This window comes from Castanea sativa, chromosome 4 (assembly GCF_040712315.1).
Source record: "Castanea sativa cultivar Marrone di Chiusa Pesio chromosome 4, ASM4071231v1".
Lineage (NCBI taxonomy): Eukaryota > Viridiplantae > Streptophyta > Magnoliopsida > Fagales > Fagaceae > Castanea > Castanea sativa.
This window is the reverse complement of record NC_134016.1, coordinates 18,881,373-18,905,889: the sequence shown is the minus strand read 5'-3', so window position 1 is coordinate 18,905,889 and position 24,517 is coordinate 18,881,373. Positions and strand designations below refer to the sequence as shown.

Here is a 24,517-nt window from a genome sequence, read left to right as displayed (position 1 = left end):
TACCAATGGCAAGAAAAGGTATAAAGTTTGAACGCCACAAGGAAGAATCCTTGATAAGTTCACAGTTCTTGAAGAACCAAAAGAGAGCAAAGCCTCACCTTTTCTGAATTTTATTCAATAATTTTCTTAAAAACGTTTACAGACTTTAGGACCTATTTAAGGACTCCACAAAACTTGACAGACAAGAAAATATATTCTAAAATAACTCCTAATTGATACCTTATCATATCAGGAATCAAGCTTGACCTAAAAAGCATTAAATGCACCTAAAAACAAGGAAAATACCTAAAAAACGTACTAAATAATAAAACCCTAAATAAAAGTTGATTTGGTCTGAAATTAGCAGATCCAAAGTAAGAAAAAATCTGCCTTTACTGATACAGAGCTGGAAAGTCAATCAGCCATTAATCACTCCCAATTAATCCAGATCAGCCCTAAATAGCTTGAATTAAATTTACTACACTTTCATCTTCCTTTGGGCCAAGCTTGGAATATCCTGTGTTAGAATCAGGCCAAATCTCTTGAATCAGCCCATTAAGTGCTTCTTGGATCTTCTTGGATCTTGCTCTTGTAATAGGCCCAACTGGAACATGCAATGGATCCTTGAATGCTTGTTGATTCTCATCACGGGGTTGTATAATTCTCGTATAAACTTTGCTTCCTGTAACTTGTGAACCTTTTCTGCTATGGCCTGGTCTTGTTCTTGAGCGAGCACTCGATTCTTCTGGCGAATGAGAGAGAAAGAAGGTGATACGTTCAGCTTGTGCACCATGACTGAAGGATCGATTTTGGACATGTCTTCATTGCTCCAAGCAAAGACGTCTTGGTTCCCTCTTAGAAATGATAATAGGGCCTGATGGACTGGCAGGCAAGCAAGAGTACCAATTTTTGTTGTTCGCTCAGGCTTAGAGTCATCAAGGTGTACCTCTTCCAACCCTTCCACTGGTTCTGTCGCCATTCGCTGTTCTTTAATGTACATTGTTGGCAAATGGTCGTCCATCTCCAGCATGGCGATGTAGCACTCATGCGCCGCAACTTGATCTCCCCGTACTTCTCCTACCCCGTATTCGGTGGGGAATTTGATCATTAAGTGGTAAGTGGAGGTTACGGCCTTCCACGAATTAAGAGTAGGGCGCCCCAAGATGGCGTTGTAAGCGAATGAACAGTCCACAGCCAAGAATGTGACATCCCTGGTGATTTGTTGAGGATAATCGCCAACGGTTACAGACAAAGTGACCGGGCCAAGTGGGTACACTCTTGTTCCTTCGAATCCAACAAGTGATGCGTTAGTTGGGTTCAACCGTTCTCTCCTAATCCTCATCTACAGGAAGGCTGGGTACTAGAGTATATCGGCAGAGCTCCCATTTTCCACCAGTACCCTATGAGTGTTGTAGTCCCCAATGTATATGCTCACTACAAGTGCATCATCGTGTGGATGATAGAGACACCGAGCGTCCTCCTTTGTGAATCTGATTATAGTGCTGTTGATACGCGCTATCTTCGGGACCAAACCCATCAGCTAGACGTTCTGAACCATCTTGAGGTAGGTCTTGCGCGCCTTCCTAGTCGAACAAGAAGTTGTGGTGCCCCCTACAATCATCCTTATGTCTCCTATGGGTGGTTTGGGACGCTCATTTTCCCTCCAAAGGCCTTGCTCTTGTGGTTGGTCTGTCTTCTCTTTGCTGATGAACCTCTATAATTTTCCTTGTCTAATCAGGGCTTCTATCTACTACTTCAAATTGTAGCAATCGAACGTATCGTGACCATATTCTTGATGGAAACGGCAATACTTGTCTCTAGACCTTTTGTTGGGGTCACCTTTCAGCTTGCCAAGAAACATTAGGGATCCTTCGTCCTTGATCTACATCAGTACCTGATCTATTGGGACATTTAGTGGGGTGAAATTTGCGAATCTTCCAATGGGGGGTTTGGAGCGTCTGTCCTGTCATCCGTCTCCTGTCCTTGTGGCCTTCCGTCCTCTTTCTTGTCGTGTTTCTTCCTGTCTTTCTCTCTTCCTAGGCTTTTCCTTTCGGGCAAGCAATGTGTCTTCTGCGTTCATGTATTTGGTAGCCTTGTAAAGTACAACTGACATGGTTTATGGGTCATTATTATATAAGGAAAACAAAAACTTCCCCTTCTATAGCCCATTGGTGAACGTAGCTACGAGTATCTTGTCGTCAGCTTCATCAATCGAAAAGGCCTCCTTGTTAAGCGGGTGATGTAAGATCTTAGTGTCTCATCCCCTCATTGCTTGATATTCATTAGGCATGCCGTTGACTTCTTGTACCTATGTCCCCCGATAAAGTGCGAGGCAAACTGGGTGCTCAACTCTTTGAAGGTACTAATGGAGTTAAGCGTCAACCTGCTAAACCATACTCTTGCAGGACCCCTCAATGTAGTGGGAAAGGCCCGGCACATGATCTCGTTCGCTACGCCTTGCAGGTGCATGAGGGTCCTGAATGTCTCCAGGTAGTCCAAAGGATCCTTTAACCCATTGTAGGCTTCTACTTGCGGCATACAGAACTTCGGCGGAAGAGGGAACGAAGTAATGGGTGCAGTGAAGGGGGAATCCGTCCGGTGCACTAGTTCGTTAAGATCACTTGATACCCGTCCTCTAAGGGTGTTGTTGTCGGTCTACTCACGGCGTTGCTGCCTTCTGGCCTTTCCTTATTCTGCCTACCTTAGCGTGCTGAAGGCTGTCGCCCTCCTATTCCTCCTCTTGATTTTGGGGCTCGGCGTCCCTTTGGCGCAGCTGCTCTTCTAAGTCATGATTTTTCTTGGTGAGGCGTTTAACAACCGCTGCGAGAGTCTAAAATTGTCTCTCAAGGGCCACAACACGTGGCTCATCTCCTTGGTTATTGGTGGTGGTTGCCACCTAGCGGGTAAGCATCATGCAACTTTTTGTCCTGGAAGCAGTAATATGGCTTACCTAGTTTCCCATAAACGGCGCCAACTGATGATGTCGAAAATCGTCAATAAGTCACACAGTCCTCACGTGCCCTAGACAAGACCTGCACAACACAAAGAGAAGAAGAAATCCCTACAAAGAGTACTGGTGTGGTACTAGCCAAATAACCTCCGAAGGTCAAATCAAAAAATCTTCACAACTCTTAAGTGCCAGAGCTAGGGTGAATTATGCGTACCTTGGTCTCTGAGGGTTTTGGGTTTTTATAGTAGTGTAGAACCGACCTTGGTTTCTTGGTGAAGAGAAATATTTCCTTGCAGAGAAGATCCTCATAAATGCACATATTTTACGGGATCCTTTCCATATAGAGATTCTGTTGACTAGGGTTAATCGTGGAGCACAACTCATTTTCATTTGAAGTTCCTTGAGAACCAATTAAACTATGTGGGCATCACATGGCTTTGCCACCGTCCACTTTGTATCAGTCTACTTACTTGTCCGTTCAACATGGGTAATCCGTCCACCTACTACACGCGTCGTTGTGTTGCCTCCTTTCTTTGTCCGTCAACCTAGTGTAGTCAATCATGGTAGTTCTGTAAAATCTGACCGTTTATCTCAATTTTATCATCTTTAGAAACAAAATAAAAATTAATTGATAAAACTAAGGAAAACAATATTTGAATTAATAGAACTAAAATTACCTTGCATCATAGAACCAGCTTGTGGAACTTGAGAAGTGGTTGCACCTTTAACTTTTTTTTTCTTTCCCTTTTCCAACAGACCTTTTATTCTTTTGTTGGTTACCCCCTTCGTTCTCACATGTGGTGGATCAAGAAATGGTTTATCACCAACTACGCAAATTTGTATATCATCATCATTTGGCAGATCTTCTTGGTGACTTTCTTTACCAACATTTTCTACCTTATTCATAGCCATAATCATTTGTTCAGCCTCCCATGTCACTTCACTCAACTTCTTTTTGACAAATTTGGTCACCTCATTATAGGAAGCAACTTTATCAAAAAGATTATACCCCATTTGACTTAACTCGCTTATTCGCAATGCATGAGTAGATTTCTCATTTAATTGACATGAATTAGCAAATGTCAGCCTCTTCTTTGCATCTCTTATCCATCTACTTGATATATATTTGTCTGGTATTATGTTCACATTATTCACAAGAAACACCCTTAAAGCATGGCAACATAATAGGCCCAAAGTTTCAAATGATTTGCAATCACAACAAATAGTCAAATTAGATCGGTTAAAATGCACAATATGCACCCTACTACTATCACCACCTACTAGTGAAAAGGTATATTCATCATTAAGATGGTTAGTTTCAACACAACTTAGTCTTGTACCTAAAGAGAACTCATCTTCAAAAATTTTAAACAAAACAAGAGTATAAACATTAGCAACATGCTTCAAGATACCTCCATACTTGTTAACTTTTGCAAGTACACCATTCTTGCAACGGAAATCTTCATTTGTTTCTTCTTGATGCATTTGTGCCACTTTTTCCTCATAAAATTCAATAACTTGAATAAGTGGCAAGGAAGTTTTCATGATTTTATGAAAAATACTATTTGTGCTCTCACTTCATTGGGTGGACTTCATCTTTGCCGAAAAGAAGTCTACATTAAAACTTGGACACCACTTTTCTTGAGCATGGTATAACCTATCAAGCCAATCATTATTTTTTTGCTTATGCTTCTCAATCATCGCACTCAAAGTTGCCTCAAACTCCATTACATTCATATTTCCATATAAGCATTTATTGAAACTTTCATGGAAATCATGATTACTATAAAGTCCAGCAAGTTTTTTTTTTTTTGGCATTTTGACTAATATGCCATAAACAAAGTCGATGTCGGGACTTAGGGAAGACCTCCTTAACTGCATTTGACATTGCTTGCTCTTGATCTGTAAAAATGGATATTGGTTGTTTACCTCCCATTGCAGTCCAAAAAGTCTCAAACAACCAAATAAATGACTCAATACTCTCATTTACTAGAAATGCATAACCAAATAAAATATTGTTCCAATGATGGTTAATCCCCACAAATGGTGCACAAATTAAGTTGTACTTATTGGTTCGATAGGTAGTATAAAAAATAACAACATCTCCAAAAGAGTCGTAATCTAATTTTGACCTACCATATCTCCAAAAGAAATTTGTCATTCTATTATCTTGATCTACTTGCATTGAATAGAAGAACATCGGATCTTCACTTTGCCTTTTTTTGAAATGGTTAATGATACTTTGCCCATCTCCAGCTTCAATTATTTCTTTTTTTACAGTCTGCAAGAAGTTGTGACAATCTCGCCTTAAGAGCCCTGACAGGCCATAAACGTATTAACTCCTTGTGATGGATTAATTAATTAATTAGCCAAGTTTATTAATTAATCAAATTAACATGCAAACGCGTGGTAGCACAAACAAATCACCAATTAAACTAAGTATGCAGCGGAAAATAAATGACACGGTAATTTGTTTACGAATGGGGAAAACCTACACGGCAAAAACCTCACCAGGTGAATTTAAGGTCACCACTTCCGAAACTCCACTATTATCACAACAAGCGGTTACAAGTAAAGGAATCTCAAGTACCTTACCAACCTACAGTTGAACCCTTATCCCATTACCCAATTGGACTTGTTCTGTAGTGACAGTTTCTCCTTTTGATGCACGGCTCCCAAGTACGTGACTAACCAATTGCGCAGATCCCAGTACGCTACTTCAATCACCAACTAGAGAAGATTTGTTGGCTGCAAAGTTCTTCAATTCATCCATACAATGAAGATCAAGAAGATGCTCGGTTACAAAACCCAACGGTGCAAAGACTCAGCAACTTCTTCACAAGAGAGATGAACTAGGGCAAGAATTTCATCTCACGTTACAATTTGCATGAACAAGGATTTCTCAATACTTGTGCAACTTGCCACACTTTTGACGGCCCTTAAAATAATCCTTTTATATGATGAGAATCAACAAGCATTCAAAGATCCATTGCATGTTCCAGTTGGGCCTATTACAAGAGCAAGATCCAAGAAGATCAAAGAAGCACTTAATGGGCTGATTCAAGAGATTTGGGTTGATTCTAACGCAGGACATTCCAAGCTTGGCCCAAAAGAAGATGAAAGCGTAATAAATTTAATTCAAGCTATTTAGGGCTGATCTGGCTTAATTGGGAGTGATTTATGGCGTGAATTAATGGCTGATTGACTTTCCAGCTCTGTATCAGTTAAGGCAGATTTTTTCCTATTTTGGATCTGTTAATTTCAGACCAAATCAACTTTTATTTAGGGTTTTATTATTTAGTACGTTTTTTAGGTATTTTCCTAGTTTTTAGGTGCATTTAATGCTTTTTAGGTCAAACTTGATTCCTGATATGGTAACGTATCAATTAGGAGTTATTTTAGAATATATTTTCTTGTCTGTCAAGTTTTGTGGAGTCCTTAAATAGGTCCTGAAGTCTGTAAACGTTTTTTAGAAAATTATTGAATAAAATTCAAAAAAGGTGAGGCTTTGCTCTCTTTTGGTTCTTCAAGAACTGTGAACTTATCAAGGATTCTTCCTTGTGGCGTTCAAACTTTATACCTTTGGTTCATGATTCTTTATAATCATTGGGTCAAGGTCAACTTATACCTTTGGTTCGCGTTTCGATTATAAGCGTTGGGTCAGGGTTTTTATCATAAATCTGATTTTTAGCTTTCCTGGGTTAAATATTCCAATATTTTTGTTGGCTCTCAAAGCGTGTCGATTGAGGTTCGCATCACGGAATCATACTAAATAAATATTTATTAAATCCACAAAAGTGGACGGGTTCATCCTAAAGGGATGTGCTATATTTATCAAGTCCATAAAGTGGACGGGATCATCCTAAAGGGATGAGTTTTATTCATTAAGTCCACGAAAGTGAACGGGTTCATTTATTAAATCCACAAAAGTGGAGGGTTCATCCTAAAGGGATGTCCTATATTTATCAAGTTCATAGAGTGGACGAATTATCCTAAAGGGATAAGTTTTATTCATTAAGTCCACTAAAGTGGACATGTTCATTTATTAAGTCCACAAAGTGGGCGGGTTCATCCTAAAGGGGTGGGCTATATTTACTAAGTCTACAAAGTGGACAGGATCATCCCACAAGGATAAATTATAAAAAAAAAATTGGGATCATACCAAGTCCACAAGGTGAACGGATTCACTCTATGAATAGGTTGTACCTTTTAAGTTCACAAGGACGGGCTCAGCCATTGAGCACAAAGTAGACGGATATATGGCAAACATATATTAACAAATAGATGATCAAAATACCAATATATTTTAAAAAGCCCAATAAAGGGCAAATGTCAAAATGTCGGGCCTAAAAAACGATAGGCGACGATAAAATAAAAACATTGTTCTGCCAAGAGATCTTTACAAAAGAAAGAAATAAAATTTAAGTCTAAGCTAAGAAAAGACAAATTTAGTTCTGGTTGGTAGGGTTTTCTCCGTCCTTGCCCTTCTGGTCCCCCTCAAGGGGACAGGCGACATCGCCGACAGAGGTGGCTTGATCTGCAGGAGCCGTCTCCTCTTCACCTTGGGGGTTAGCGACGGTGTCATCAGTGAACAACTTGTTGGTGCTTTCGGAGTAAACAGGCTGGGCTAGTGTCTAGGCCTAAGGGTCAATGGAGATGTGAGAAAGATCCAGGTCAGAATAGGACACCTTCACCTAATGGAAGTAGTCATCAAAACTGTCAGCAAACGAGCTACCGAGGGCCGCTAGGAGGGCATCGAAGTCACAATACTCCTCCTGTATTGCATCCTCCTTAGACTGATGAACCTGGTCTTTGGTGTCTTTGATTTCCTTTTCCTTATCCTCAAGGGCCTTTCCCAACACCTCCATTTGTTTCTCCAGTTTGCCCTGGAGTTGCTTTGATGCCTTAAGTTTTCTCTCCTAGACTACCTTCCAGGCCTTCAGCTCCTCCAGCTCCGCTGCCGTCAACTTTGCCTTTGCCCTCACCCAATCCAAAGATGTCTTATGGGAGAGGCAACGGTCCATTAGACCCTTCATCATTACCACCCCTTGCAGAACAAAAAAAGGTTAAAAAGAGGACCGAGACAATTTTTTCTCAAAAAAGGGCAATGGACAAGAAAATTTACTTGTGCGATGCTGAAGGGACTCATCTCCCTCCATCGCCTTTGTTGTGTGATTGCTCAAGTCCTTGTAGTCATCAGCTTTGATGATGGACGACAGCTACTTGAGGGCATATTTAGGGTCCTCGTGGAGGAGGACGGGTGGCTTTTGGGCAGCGGAGACATGACCCGTCATCAAAACCCTTGCCCTTCCCCGAACCGGGTAGAGTAACCATCTTCTTTGTTTTAGCTCTCACCTCGACAATGGACTCTGCCATTTTGGGCTTTTTAGGGGGACAGTCAGACTTCTCCGACTATCTTTTCTTTGACAGAGGAACTTGGGTGGCAGCCTTAGGAAGCAAGTTGCCCTTTTGTTTCTTCTTCTTCGCAACAGCCTGTTGCTTTATGTAAACTTTCCTCCTGCCTTCCTCCATTTCTATATCAATGTGGACGGAAAGAAAGAGTTAGACAAATTACAATTAGAAAGAAAATATTATAAAGAGAGACGAACTTATGTTTGCAGGCTTGGTTGTTGTAGCGACGGGCAGCTTCGCTAGGTTTGGAACTGTCGTAATACCAATGGATTGTCTCCAAGGTGACGAGCTTAGCCTACGTCCTCTTCTTCAACTTCATTGTAAAAAAATTCTCTAAGAAGCTCCACTGCTCCAAGGTCACTTCTAGACGGTCTTGAGCTGTAAAGAAATGGACGGTTAGACTAGAGATGGTAAATAAAAAATAAAATTTAAAAAGGACGGATTCTCACAAGACGGAGGCATTATGCCCCAAGTTTTGTCTACAGGCATGAACTCCTGTTCATTAGGGTGACACATCCAGTTGTCACCCTTCATAAAGAAAAAACGACTATCTAGTTCCTGTTGGAGTTAGGAGTGTCACACACCAGCCTAAGTATAGGCTTCCTTGGTAGGAAGCTATACATACCTTTAGTGATGCGAACCTCAATCGACACGCTTTGAGACCCAACAAAAATATTGGAATATTTAACACCAAATGATGCGAACCTCAATCGACACGCTTTGAGACCCAACAAAAATATTGGAATACTTGCCCAAGAAAGCTAAAATTCAGATTTTTGATAGAAACCCTGACCCAACATTTATAATCGAAACGCGAACCAAAGGTATAAGTTGACCTTGACCCAATGATTATAACGAATCACGAACCAAAGGTATAAAGTTTGAACGCCACAAGGAAGAATCCCTGATAAGTTCACAATTCTTGAAGAACCAAAAGAAGAGCAAGGCCTCACCTTTTCTGATTTTTATTCAATAATATTATATGAAAAAACGTTTACAGACTTAAGGGCCTATTTAAGGGCTCCATAAAACTTGACAGACAAGAAAATATATTCTAAAATAACTCCTAATTGATACCTTACCATATCTAGAATCAAATTTGACCTAAAAAGCAGTAAATGCACCTAAAAACAAGGAATTAAATCACCTAAACCTAAAATAACGTTTTTAGAAAAAAATACCAAAAATAATAAATTACAATAATTAAACAGTAAATTGTGTCCTACATCAGACCCCTCCACTTGAAACAAACTCGTCCTCGAGTTCATCTTTGAAATCTGAAATCTTCCGCTCCAAATAAACAAATACTTCGAATGCTTTAATGACTTGATCCGGTTGTGAAATTTGAATCCTTCATAAAGTGTAGCAGAAAATTTCTTCTCATCTACTTTCAATTTATTTGCAACATCAATCAACAAAGGGTTGATAATAAAATTAAAATTTTCTACTCCAAGAAAATCAACATATTGTATAGTCATCTTCAACAAATCAACTGAGACTTGAGGATTGTGAGTTGTGGACTCATCCTCATATTTGACCTCAATTGAATCTTCCATAATGTTCTCAATAATTACCATCTCATTTTTTTTTTCAAGTTTTTTTTTTCACTTTTTTTTTTTTTGGATGATAACAGGAAACAAAAGATAAAAGGATAGAAAACTGATTTTAGAACCTGTGCTCTGATACCAAATGATGCGAACCTCAATCGACACGCTTTGAGACCCAACAAAAATATTGGAATATTTAACACCAAATGATGCGAACCTCAATCGACACGCTTTGAGACCCAACAAAAATATTGGAATACTTGCCCAAGAAAGCTAAAATTCAGATTTTTGATAGAAACCCTGACCCAACATTTATAATCGAAACGCGAACCAAAGGTATAAGTTGACCTTGACCCAATGATTATAAAGAATCACGAATCAAAGGTATAAAGTTTGAACGCCACAAGAAAGAATCCCTGATAAGTTCACAATTCTTGAAGAACCAAAAGAAGAGCAAGGCCTCACCTTTTCTGATTTTTATTCAATAATATTATATGAAAAAACGTTTACAGACTTAAGGGCCTATTTAAGGGCTCCATAAAACTTGACAGACAAGAAAATATATTCTAAAATAACTCCTAATTGATACCTTACCATATCTAGAATCAAATTTGACCTAAAAAGCATTAAATGCACCTAAAAACAAGGAATTAAATCACCTAAACCTAAAATAACGTTTTTAGAAAAAAATACCAAAAATAATAAATTACAATAATTAAACAGTAAATTGTGTCCTACATCATTTAGATTGGGTGATCTCTGACGGATGGTAACAATGGAAGAACTCCTTTACTATGATCCTTTGCTCCCCGTCGCTCAAGACTCCATATAGAACTTCAGCACCAAGGAAGACCCTTCAAGCATTTGGAGAGATTTGGGTACTGAAGAAGGCGACGGTGAAGAGCACTTAGAGGAAACCGAAGTCCTGCTTTAAACATCTGCTCATATACCTCAACGTCCTTGACGCTATCGTAGTAACATTTTTCAAACTTACGAGGTAGACGGATGGGTATGCTGGCAGGGATCTGGTACCTCTTCCTAAGGGTTTCAAAATGTTTTTGCTTGATGGATGAATTAAAATCATTTACTGTCCAAAATGGAAGAAGGATGAACTCCCTAAGGCCATCTAGACCTACGACAGACTGGATAGGAGGATCAACATAGATAACGTTGGAACTATTTGAATCACCACCTGAACCTCCCTCTGATCCGACCACGTCCACATCCTTATCCTCCTCCGAAGGAGAATTGGCAGATGGATCCCTTTCATAATGAGATGTGCCGGGGTCATCATGACCAGACGGGTACACCTCATTGTAGCCCACTCCTTTGCGGACCCACGATTGATCACTTAATGCCTTAGTAGACATCTGTCACCTACACGTGACGGGTAAACCCCTAAGACTCTACAGGTCTATGAAGACGACAGACTAACAATATTTAAACTAAAGGACGAAATTAAAAATAAGTGAAAGGCAATGGATGCTTACCAGTTGACGATTTGAAGAAGAAATGGACACAACATAGCAGATGGACACAACTAGTGAACGGTCACCAAGAAGCGATGGAAAAGGCAAAGCTGAAATGAAAAGCAGATAGTATCGCTCTGGCTCTAAAAATTTATGGAAAGTAAAAATGAGAAGGGCAAGCAACAGATATATATATATATATAGAGATAACGGCACGGAACACGAAGGGACGTTTCGGTACGAGCAATTAACCACTAGGAACATGCCACGTGCCCTTACTGCATTAATGGCACCAGGCTAGCAATTCCAATTCTTTGTTCATAGTCAAAGCCAACCCCTAACTTATTCTTTGTTCACCTATATGCACAAACGTACATTTTTAGGTTTCAAAAATGATCAAATCTTACAACATATTATTTTTAAATTGGTCTCTAATATCCAAAAGTTTCCTTCAAACCAACTTTTAGCTTGAGATTCTTAAATCTATCTGATTCTATTAATAATTAAGAAACAAAAAAGAAACAGAGTACCACAAATTACAGACTCAAAGATAATAAACCATAAAAAATGAAAATGAGTTGCTGCAAGAATAGATCCGAATAAAAAATCCAAAATGCTTACAAATCTTAAGAAGTGCTAAAATTTGCAATCTTTGTGTGACCAGTCAAATCAGATTCACATCTTCAAGAGGGCAAAAATGGGCAAATGCCCTCTTTTCCAAACTAATAAGGGAAATGTCTCTCTTTTGAAACTCGATTTTCTAAAAATCGAGTTATAACAAACTAAAAATTTAAAAAAAAAATTGCTGGAACTCGAGCTCCATGCAATTTTTTAAAGCCCTATAGTGGCGTTTTAAAATATGCAAGTTATTTTTTCTTAAGTCTGATCACTCCATAAGGAGACCTATAGTGGCGTTTTAAACACCTATAGTGGTGTTTTTTATGAAACTCAAGTTCCATACAATTTTTTTTTTTTTTAGTTTGATTGCCCTATAACTCGATTGTCCACAAATCGAGTTTTACATTGAAACTCGATTTTTAGAATATCGAATTACAAAAGAGGGGCATTTCTATAATTAGTTTGGGAAATGATACATTTGCACTTTTTTTTTTGCATGAAATGGGCATTTGCCCATTTTTGCCTCTTCAAGAGCTACAGAAGATGAGTTGAGATTTATGCACTAAGGTCTAAAATTTATGCACATGGATTTCAGATAGATGATCCAAAAGAGAGATCTGAGTTAAGATCAAAAAGTAAACCAACAAGCTAAGGAAAAAGACATGAGCTAGGAAGCAAAAATCCAACCAACACCTTAAACTATCACCTGATTAACAACTGCTACAAAACCAAATCTGAGTTTGTTGAGAGACAGTGAGAAATTGTGGTAGGTGGCTGAAAGGGTAGAAAATTGCAGTGTAGGAATGGTCCTTCGGGCGTGGGGCAACTTCCGGCGGAATGAGAGAGTGTGCGTGTCAGTCTTTTGGAAAAATCAAATTTGATTTCTAAAGGATGGAGAAGGGAGGTGGTGGGTATTAAAAATTTTGAGGGTATAATGGTATTTTAATTTATTAGATGTGTCCTACGGGGGAATGTGCAGATTAGCGGTGTGGATGGCATGAATATAGTAAGTTAGGCACTGTTTGAAACTATAAAGGAAAATAGCAACTCGAGTTTTTGAAACTCGAGATTTACATAAAAAATCGAGTCTCAGAAACTCGCTTTATGCTCGCTTTGCGCTAGCCGAGGTGGACAAAATGCCACCTAGATCTCAAGTCTCTAAAACTCGTTTTACTCCAAATAAAAATCGAGTCTATAAAACTCGAGTTTTACTGTATCTTATTTTAAATTATGTTTCATAAGCATGAAACTCGAGTCTTAGAGACTCGAGATTTTCCTACACACAATAAAACTCGAGTTTATAAAACTTGAGTTACACTGTATCTTATTTTTAAATTATGTTTCATTAGCATGAAACTCGAGTCTTAGAGACTCGAGTTTTTCCAGAGTAACTCGAGTCTTATAGACTCGATTTCCTCTGGACAGTTTATTTAAAACCCAGCCCGTGGCATTAACACTCACAGAGACTCACTTAATACACACTCACAGAGACTCACTTAATACACTCTCAGCCTCACTAACTCTCACTCACTCACCCTCACTAACTCTCACTCACCCATAACTCTCTCACACCACTCACTCTCACAAAACCACATTGTCCACTCTCACAAAACCACAATCTTCACTCTCACTGCTCTTCCCTCTCAGCAAATTCATATCTCAGGTAAGGGTTTGCATAATTTGATTGTCATTATAGTTGCGTATGTTGTCTATGGGTGTCCTCTGATGATAAAGTGATACTTTCTTATGAATTTTAATTATTTATTGAAATATGTATAGTTTGTTTCTTTAGAATCTTTCTTGTGTCCCTTTAGAGTTTTCAACCTCCTCTTTAGCACTTAGTCTCACTGGATCTGCTTTTGTTTTCATGGGCATTGTCTGAAGGGACAAACAATTACATTCATCATCCTTTTTCCTGGCATATTGGGGCTATTCTAGGTTGATTTAATATAAAGTTGTTAATTTTTACGGATCCCTATAAATAAGCAAATATTGTAAGTATAAATGACTGAAAGCAACACTAGTGTCCTTCTGTTCTTCATAAAATTCGTATTTCTTATGAAAAACACATTGAGGGGCCATTTGGTCTGCAGAATCCTGACAAGATTCCCATCATTCTCCAGGAATTGATTGGATTTTCATCTTTGGTTCTCTAATTACATAACACATTCCAAGAATGTCACCTTCCCATGTTTCAGGGGAATATGATTACCACATGAATGATGCTAACATGAGATACCCACCATGTGGGAAATGTGGCTAAAATGACTAAAATGCTTATATGTATAATACACACACACTCGCATGCACACACTTACATACATCCATATATACATATGTACATATGAGTAATTAGAAAACATACCATACATCTAATCATCCCATCAGTTTTGCTTGCTCATATGACATCTTGAATACATAGAAAATGATGTTGTTAAGCATTCACAAAGTAGGTTCAAAGAAAGAATGATCCTGAATTACTCAGCAGTGTAATGTAAATGCACTACATTGAGAATTGACATTTCTAGAATGAGCATTTCTTTTTTTGATAAGTAACAGAATAAATTTTATTAAGAATAAAAAACCAACCAAGTACACTGGAAATGTACTACAATGGCAAAAATCGAGAACCCAGATTACATTGATCAAGGTCACCACACAATGGAGTAATAAATAATTCCATCTCTCCATCCACTAGGATTAGAAGGTTTACGTCTTGGCCTTTAGATATTAATGGGCACTCTATAACCTGGCTTGAATATGTTCATTGGTAAGATTGCATTACTTTTTTCCCTCACTTTACGACGATGTGATTTAACTAACATAGGACTTGACTTGAACAGGTTCACAATGTCTGATATTGTTATAATCATATACCACGGTGGTCCGCTTAAGAATCCCAATGCGAACAAGGGATTGCCATTTGAGGGGCCGGGTATGAAGACCTATTATGCCCAAGTTGATCGTAGGTTGAAACCCTTGATGAATTGAAGATGTTTGTCATGGAAGAGTTGTGTAAGAATCCTGATGCGTACAACATGCAAATTACTTATCGTATGCCAAATGAAATCATGAAGCACCGGATTAATTACAAGTATATGGTGATAGAAAAAGACAAACATGTGAAGATCATGTTTGACAAGTTGGAGAGTATAGCTGAAGTAAGTAACATTGAGTTGTACATACAGTTGGAGCCGCGTGCAGTATGGCAAGAGGATATCCAACAAACAACCACAAGCTTACAAGTTGCGATTCCGGATGCTCAATATGAGTATTCTACACATGTAGAGGATGATGATGTTCATGCCGCTGGAGATGATGATGATGATGATGACGACGACTATGTTGATGAGACTACTGCCGTTAACAATGATGATGACGATGATGATGACGATGACTGATGCGAACCTCAATCGACACGCTTTGAGACCCAACAAAAATATTGGAATATTTAACCCAGGAAAGCTAAAAATCAGATTTATGATATAAACCCTGACCCAACGTTTATAATCGAAACGCGAACCAAAAGTATAAATTGACCTTGACCCAATGATTATAAAGAATCACGAACCAAAGGTATAAAGTTTGAACGCCACAAGGAAGAATCCTTGATAAGTTCACAGTTCTTGAAGAACCAAAAGAGAGCAAAGCCTCACCTTTTCTGATTTTTATTCAATAATATTCTATGAAAAACGTTTACAAACTTAAGGGCCTATTTAAGGGCTCCATAAAACTTGACAGACAAGAAAATATATTCTAAAATAACTCCTAATTGATACCTTACCATATCTAGAATCAAATTTGACCTAAAAAGTATTAAATGCACCTAAAAACAAGGAATTAAATCACCTAAACCTAAAATAACGTTTTTGCATAAAAATACCAAAAATAATAAATTACAATAATTAAACAGTAAATTGTGTCCTACATCAGACCCCTCCACTTGAAACAAACTCGTCCTCGAGTTCATCTTTGAAATCTGAAATCTTCCGCTCCAAATAAACAAATACTTCGAATGCTTTAATGACTTGATCCGGTTGTGAAATTTGAATCCTTCATAAAGTGTAGCAGAAAATTTCTTCTCATCTACTTTCAATTTATTTGCAACATCAATCAACAAAGGGTTGATAATAAAATTAAAATTTTCTACTCCAAGAAAATCAACATATAGTATAGTCATCTTCAACAAATCAACTGAGACTTGAGGATTGTGAGTTGTGGACTCATCCTCATATTTGACCTCAATTGAATCTTCCATAATGTTCTCAATAATTACCATCTCTTTTTTTTTTTCAAGTTTTTTTTTTTTTTTTACTTTTTTTTTTTTTGGATGATAACAGGAAACAAAAGATAAAAGGATAGAAAACTGATTTTAGAACCTGTGCTCTGATACCAAATGATGCGAACCTCAATCGACACGCTTTGAGACCCAACAAAAATATTGGAATATTTAACCCACGAAAGCTAAAAATCAGATTTATGATATAAACCCTGACCCAACGTTTATAATCGAAACGCGAACCAAAGGTATAACTTGACCTTGACCCAATGATTATAAAGAATCACGAACCAAAGGTATAAAGTTTGAACGCCACAAGGAAGAATCCTTGATAAGTTCACAGTTCTTGAAGAACCAAAAGAGAGCAAAGCCTCACCTTTTCTGATTTTTATTCAATAATATTCTATGAAAAACGTTTACAAACTTAAGGGCCTATTTAAGGGCTCCATAAAACTTGACAGACAAGAAAATATATTCTAAAATAACTCCTAATTGATACCTTACCATATCTAGAATCAAATTTGACCTAAAAAGCATTAAATGCACCTAAAAACAAGGAATTAAATCACCTAAACCTAAAATAACGTTTTTGCATAAAAATACCAAAAATAATAAATTACAATAATTAAACAGTAAATTGTGTCCTACATCAACGACGACTATGTTGATGTGACGAGAATCGACAAGCATTCAAGGATCCATTGCAAGTTCCAGTTGGGCCTATTACAAAAACAAGATCCAAGAAGATCAAAGAAGCACTTAAAGGGCTGATTCAAGAGATTTGGGTTGATTCTAACGCAAGACATTCCAAGCTTGGCCCAAAGGAAGATGAAAGCGTAATAAATTTAATTCAAGCTATTTAGGGCTGATCTGGCTTAATTGGGAGTGATTTATGGCGTAAATTAATGGCTGATTGACTTTCCAGCTCTATATCAGTTAAGGCAGATTTTTTCCTATTTTGGATCTGTTAATTTCAGATCAAATCAACTTTTATTTAGGGTTTTATTATTTAGTACGTTTTTTAGGTATTTTCCTTGTTTTTAGGTGCATTTAATGCTTTTTAGGTCAAACTTGATTCCTGATATGGTAAGGTATCAATTAGGAGTTATTTTAGAATATATTTTCTTGTCTGTCAAGTTTTGTGGAGTCCTTAAATAGGCCCTGAAGTCTGTAAACGTTTTTTATAGAATATTATTGAATAAAAAATCAGAAAAGGTGAGGCTTTGCTCTCTTTTGGTTCTTCAAGAACTGTGAACTTATCAAGGATTCTTCCTTGTGGCATTCAAACTTTATACCTTTGGTTCGTGATTCTTTATAATCATTGGGTCAAAGTCAACTTATACCTTTGGTTCGCATTTCGATTATAAACGTTGGGTCAGGGTTTCTATCATAAATCTAATTTTTAGCTTTCCTGGGTTAAATATTCCAATATTCTTGTTGGGTCTCAAAGCGTGTCGATTGAGGTTCGCATCATGATGAGACTACTGTCGTTAACAATGATGATGACGATGATGATGACGACGATGTTGATGAGAATCTTGCCATTAACGGTGAAGATTTTGTCGATAAAGATGACTATGAAGACATGATTGACAGAGGGGACTTTCGGGACTTTGAGGACTTTGAGAGGGACATTGATGACGATGAGACATTGGACGGTGGTGAACCTGATGCAGACAATGTTATTAGTGTCCAAAACATTACAAACACAATCCCTGCCTACGCACCTCCTGCGTTGTCATTCTCTGCAAATACTTGGGAAAATATGGTTGATCCTTCGCATATTGAGATGCCATTTGTGTCTACTTGGAGAGAGGGGATGAATTTGTGCAAAGGGTTGACTTTTGCCAGTAAAGTGGAGGTGAAGCGCGTATTAACAATTTGTGCCCTCAAGGAAAACAAACACTTTAAGATCACTAGGTCGACGAGGAAAAATTTTTGTGCGAAATGCGTGCCTGAGTCATGCAAGTGGTATGTCTACGCAGTTATGAAGCCCGAGCTCCAAAATCTATGGATGGTCACCGTGTATGTGGGTCCTCACACGTGTATACCGACTGGGGTGCGAAATGATGGTAGAATGATGAGTTGTAATTTTATTGCAGCAGAATCCATAACAAGTTACATGAGGATCACACCACTCAAATTAAGCATCTCAGATCTCTGATAGAGGCGAAATATAATGGCCATAAGCCTTCTTACTACAAGGTATGGGATGCGAAACAAAAGGCGATTGCGCTTATGTTTGGAGATTGGGAAGAATCTTACCAAAGGCTGCAAAAGTTGCTAATGGCGTATATTGATCAGGACCCGACTACCCAGTTTTGCTATCGTGTCACACCCACCGATGAAGATCACACCGTATTGTTGCATTATGTGTTTTGGTCTTTCGGTCCATGCATATCAGGATTCAAATACTGCAAGCCGGTTATCAGTATTGATGGGACCCATTTGTATGGTAAATATCAGGGAAAGTTGTTGGTCGCAATGGCAACCGATGCTAACAACAAGGTATTCCCTCTCGCCTTTGCTGTTGTGGATTGTGAGTCAGGGTCCAGTTGGAGGTGGTTTTTACGATGCCTCAGAGAAACGATTGGCCACCTGATACTTGACAACGGCATTTGCATAATTTCTGATCGACATCTCGGTATCAAAAACGCCATTGCAAACTGGCCTAGAAGGGATGATGGAAAAGCAGGGGTATTTCATAGATATTGTCTTCGACATGTTGCTAGCAACTTCAACACCCATTTTCAGAACTCGACTCTAAAGTCAACGGCGTTGAAAGCGGGATATGCTAGTCAGGTAGTTAAATTTGCTACCATAATGGACTCCATTAAGCAGGTGGAAATTGAGGCCATTAGGAAGAAGAAGAAGGTGACGGGGAGGGATGGTAAGGAAAAGAATCAAGATTATCTTCCTTACACATACCTAATGAGCGAGGATGTGGACATGTGGACCCAGTCATACGATGGTGGGAGACGTTTTGGAGCAATGACAACCAATATATCAGAGTGTTTCAATGGTGTGCTGAAAGGTGCACGAGGCCTTCCTATTGCCGCGTTGGTTGAGCTCACTTGGAACAAACTTGTTCAATATTTCCACGACTGGCACAAAGAATACCATTATGAGTTGTCAGAGGGTAAGAAATGGAGTGAATATGCCTTATCCACATGGGATGGAAATAAGCGTAAATCTGAGAAACACTATCTCAAGCCATTTAGCAATGAAGAGCTGATATTTCAAGTAGTTACCCAACTCAACATGTGTAGCGCAAGAGGGGGAAACCACAGTTACGAAGTTCGGTTACGGGAAAAAACATGCAGTTGTGGGAAATGGCAAAATATAGGGATCCCGTGTTCACATGCAATTAGAGTATGTGACTATTTACATATTGATTCGACCACGTATATTCACCCATGTTATGGTTTGAACCATGCCCTTAACACTTATGAGCATGCATTTGTGGTTCCTAAGTCACAGTCATTATGGAGGGATCCCATGGGGCCAAAGTGGTTGCCTAATCCGGCATTGTTGCGGGCCAAAGGTCGACCGGTGAAGTCACGAATAAGGAATGAGATGGATGGAGTGAGGAATAAGGATCAAGAACCGGGATGGCGGAGGGAGGACGCAGATTTGATAGAGAGTCAACCCAAGCAGACATGTGGACTGTGTCATGCTTCCGGGCATAACCGCAGAAAATGTCCGCAGTCCCGTGGTGCTTCCACAAGCGGCCATGTTCCACACTAGGTAGGTTGGCAAAAAGTTATGCATCGGTTAAATAATTGTTGTTCATTCGATGTTTACCTAATGTTTACTATCTTGTCTCCTAACGTAAATACTCTATGTTTTTCAGGCATCCTTCCATGGACGACGTTTTTGTCATGCGGACCGCTGATCTTAGGAAAAGTGACTACGTTGTATTGGCTCTATGTGAACTTGTTGATTGTTGTTGAATGTACTTGTAATTCTCTATCCAATGTACCTCTATGAAGATTGTGATTTGAGTAGTATGGTTAGAATTGCAAATTAAGCGTGGTTGGACATGTTTAGAATGGTGATATATTGAGAATGACTTTTGTTGTGATTTGAGTGCATTTACATTGTAAAACTATGCCTGAAACAGAGCATTTTCTGCTGAGAAAAAAAAATTTTCCCCAGTGAAAATTGAGTTTTAGATACTCGAGTTCCACTGGGAAAATTTTTTTGAAACAGAGCATTGCTCTCTGCCTGAAACAGAGCATTGCTCTCTGCCTGAAACAGAGCATGCTCCTGCTGGGAAAAAAAAAATTTGCCTAGTGAAAATCGAGTTTTAGAGACTCGAGTTCCACTGGGCAAATTTTTTTGAAACAGGGCATGCCTCTCTGCCTGAAACAGAGCATGCTCCTGCTGGGGAAAAAAAAATTTGCCCAGTGAAAATCGAGTTTTAGAGACTCGAGTTCCATTGGGCAAATTTTTTTGAAACAGGGCATGCCTCTCTGCCTGAAACAGAGCATGCTCCTGCTGGGGAAAAAAAAATTTGCCCAGTGGAAATCGAGTTTTAGAGACTCGAGTTCCTTGGGAATCTCGATTCTTTAATACTCGAGTTGTAGTGGAAAATAAAATCGGTCCATTTGGTCTAATTTGGTCTAATTTGGTCTGATTTGGTCTAATTTGGTCCATTCAGTCCACTTTGTTCCATTTTGGTCAGTTTCGATCCATCTTTGTGTACTTACATATATAATTGGAGACAACAAGTTTAGGTTGAGAGCCCTTATTCTAAATCTAAATTTATTAAAACAAATTCTCGAGTTTGGGGGTCAGCTGTCCACCATTGCTACACTGATATTTGCAGTGCTACATGTGCTGCTCAATAGCTCGGCACTGTTGAACCCTATCTAGTCATATCATTCACACTCACGTCAACACAGATCTGCATCCTTTTGCAATGCACTGTTTTCAAGGATGCAGAAGACCCCTGAAAAGTTTATGATGCATTTAACACAACTCGGTATTGTCTTGTCAAGTTCATGTCAGATGAAACACAAGCATGCTAAATACTCTTCACATGAATACTGTTCAGCTGAATAGTCATGGCAGTACACTGCAACTACTGCCCAGAATAAGAGAATCTCACTATGACATTGGGAACATTTGAACAAAAAATTCGTATCGTGGTTTTCCAGCCTGTATTGACATGACAAGCCTGAATATGTTAAATTTTATTATTGAATACACAGTGGAATGAGGTTATAAATGTACCACAATTCTTTTCTTATTCCTACACCACTAACTTTGTAGGTTGAGTAAGCTATGAGTCACAACGCCTCAACATCATCTCGTACACGTAGAAACAAGTTTCAATCTACTTCAACAAATGAATTATCACAAGTTCCAGCAGATCAACAACTACAAACATACACAGACCACTATGGAGGGAAATGGGTTGGAAAGAAGAGAGATTTCGTTAATATGCCAATATACACGTACGAGAGTCTTGGAAGCGTTGGCCACATCATGGTCGGCAAACCTACAAAACTAAGTACAGATACCACCGCAATGGAGTTCATCGTAGCAGAACCACCATGGTCAACCCTATACGAGAAGAGGTGTGAGTTGGAGGTGTATTGTCGATGGCACGGGTTACGAGTTCCTAAGGCATGCTCAGCCGAGTTACCTAGAGATGAGCCTGCCAACATACTTGCTCGCCTTGAACAAGAGAACAATCAAATGCAAAGGCGGCTAGACCGTTTTCATGCAGTCCAAAAAGCTAGGAAGCATCTAAAGGGGAAGGCGCAAGAGCAAGCCATGAAGTCTATTAATGAAATTACTGCGTTAGATGATGAAAGTGACATTTCAGACTTCTCAGATTCAAGCAATGATGACTTCCAAAAATTTCTACCTATGAACATTCAACGTTGTTGTTGATGTCTACACGTTTTGTGCAATACAAAATGTTGTTGATCGTGAGGGCAAATGATCCTATTGTACGTGCACCTTTTGCAAATCTAAAGATGAATTGTTCATTACTTTTGGCTAAGTTTATAGGAAATCACTTGCTCATTTTTTCCCTGTTGTGAGTTGTTGGTATGTTATGAAAAGGTGTAGTTGTATTAGTGTTTGCAAGAATCATAAGTGCTTGGTGAAAATTATGGTCTAAACTCAATATTCCGTGAGTAAAACTCGCTTTTCTAACGTAATACTGAATGTCATTATTTACATTTACGGTGGGATTCACCGTTAATGCGAGAAGAAGAGGGCTTGAGAGTTGGGACTTGGGAGTGTCATTTAGCAGAAGCTGTGCTCCACAAGTTTGACAAATTCTTTGAAATCAATTCGTCCATCTCCATTGTCATCAAAGACTCTGATCATCCTTTGGCATTCCACTTCCAAAGGTTCCATGAGCCCCACTGAACAGATCTAACATTTGAAACAACTAAACCACCGAGCTTTTTTTCTCAAATCAAATAATTTCCTACACGTCACGCCTTAACTCTCTGCTTTTGTTTCTTTTTTTTCTTTTTCTTTTTCTTGTAATTAATTAATTTTATCTACCGACGTATTGTACTCGACTTTCAAGAGACAATGCAATCTAAGCTGGTACACTGAATATATTATAGATTTTGTTGATGTATGCCTTAAACATACAATAATTTATCAATTTTAGAAAAAAAAATTTTGACAAATTGAAAAAGTTTTGACAGCTTTTTCAATTATCGAGAAAAAATTTTCAAAAATAAATGGGTTAACCTGTGTCCTAAGAATACACATTAACCGGACTGAACTTTAATTACTGTGAATAAATGTTTTATAATGAAATAATTAAATTTATTCATTAATTTGGTTGTGAGTTGTAATATTAGAATAAAGTTTATGATTTATTTTAGGAAATATCTCATTCATACAATTATTATTACAGCTAAGAAAAACAGAGGATTTCTAGATTGCAACAATATGATTCCCAGGTAAACATCATAAGAAATATATTTAAATGTACTTGGTAAAATTGTGCTTTCTCACATAGGCCTAATACATAAGAAGCATTCCAGTCAATCTCAGGCACTACTTCTAGAAGGGCAAGCACCTGCTTCTCCCTTCTTGTTGAAGTTATGTGATGAGAGGAAACACTAGTTGGAAAATTATTTTGTGATGTCAAGTATTCTAAAATCTGACTCAGGACACTTTTTGAGACATTAGCTCTTTCACATGCAACATAACATGCTATAAACTCAAACATATGGCCTATGTCTGTCTTAGAAGGCCATTGTTCGACCAATCCACTGACATCTTCACTATCTGACCTCTGTCTGGGAAATGTCCCTATTAAGCATACAAATAAGAGAGTTCACTGTATCTTGGTGTGAAAATCTCACTAATCATTATGTAGCAATAGTAGTGTTAAAAACTGAAGCTGATTTAGCAAGTTTTTACTCCTGGCTCAAAGTCAATTGCTAATAAAATTCAAAGCTCAAAGTAGGATTCCAAATATTCGAAAAAAAGATATGGAACTTCCGAAAAGACCTATAGTCAGATAAGTGAAGGTGAAAGTGGAATACAGACATATACAACAGAATAAAGAACTAGATAAGAAAGAGTTATAGACCTAGGAAAATGCGGCTCCCCACAAAATTTATTTGCTTCATGATAAGACTGTCGATTTTTCATGACTAACATTTATTCCACAAAATAAAATAAATTTTAGAAACACAAAAAGAAAAGGACCCAACATTTGAGGATATTTTGAACAAGATTTTAGTTAATTAGGTTTGAAATCATTCCCACTAATGCAGTGGAGAATAATGTTATGATGGAATGAGACTCACATTTGAACTCTTTTGGGATGAACAAAATATTACCTAGTACATCAAGAAATACAAAAGCAAGTTTTAGATTATACCATCTATGTTCACAAATTTAAAATCCGCAAGCAGAAAAGGAATGCATTAGATTTTCTTTATTATAGGAAGAAATATCTGTACATTTTTCCTCTCCCCCTGAACAAATATGTAGTCAAAGAAAATTTTAGATCATCTCTTGTAAAAATCATTGGACTTTTAACATCACGCGAAAAATTAGAATAAAAAGCAGAAGCAAATAATTCCGATGCTCTTCAGTTTCTCAAGTTAATGGTCAAATGGGGAGTGAAACTTGGATATCTGCAGCTTGAACAATTCATGGAATATGCAACTTTATCAGTGATAGAGAACAGTAATGTACTGGCACTGCAATAAAAATCTCAGTGATTGAAGAAAGGATAAAATTTGCAATGAGGCATCTATTGAGGAAG

At 38.2% G+C, this 24,517-nt stretch overlaps 1 pseudogene; it reads right to left on the bottom strand.

Annotated features, from left to right (window-relative positions):
* Window positions 1-3,000: 3,000 nt before the first annotated feature.
* LOC142632561 (protein FAR1-RELATED SEQUENCE 5-like) lies at window positions 3,001-7,797 on the bottom strand (annotated as a pseudogene).
* Between the last annotated feature and the right edge of the window lie 16,720 nt (window positions 7,798-24,517).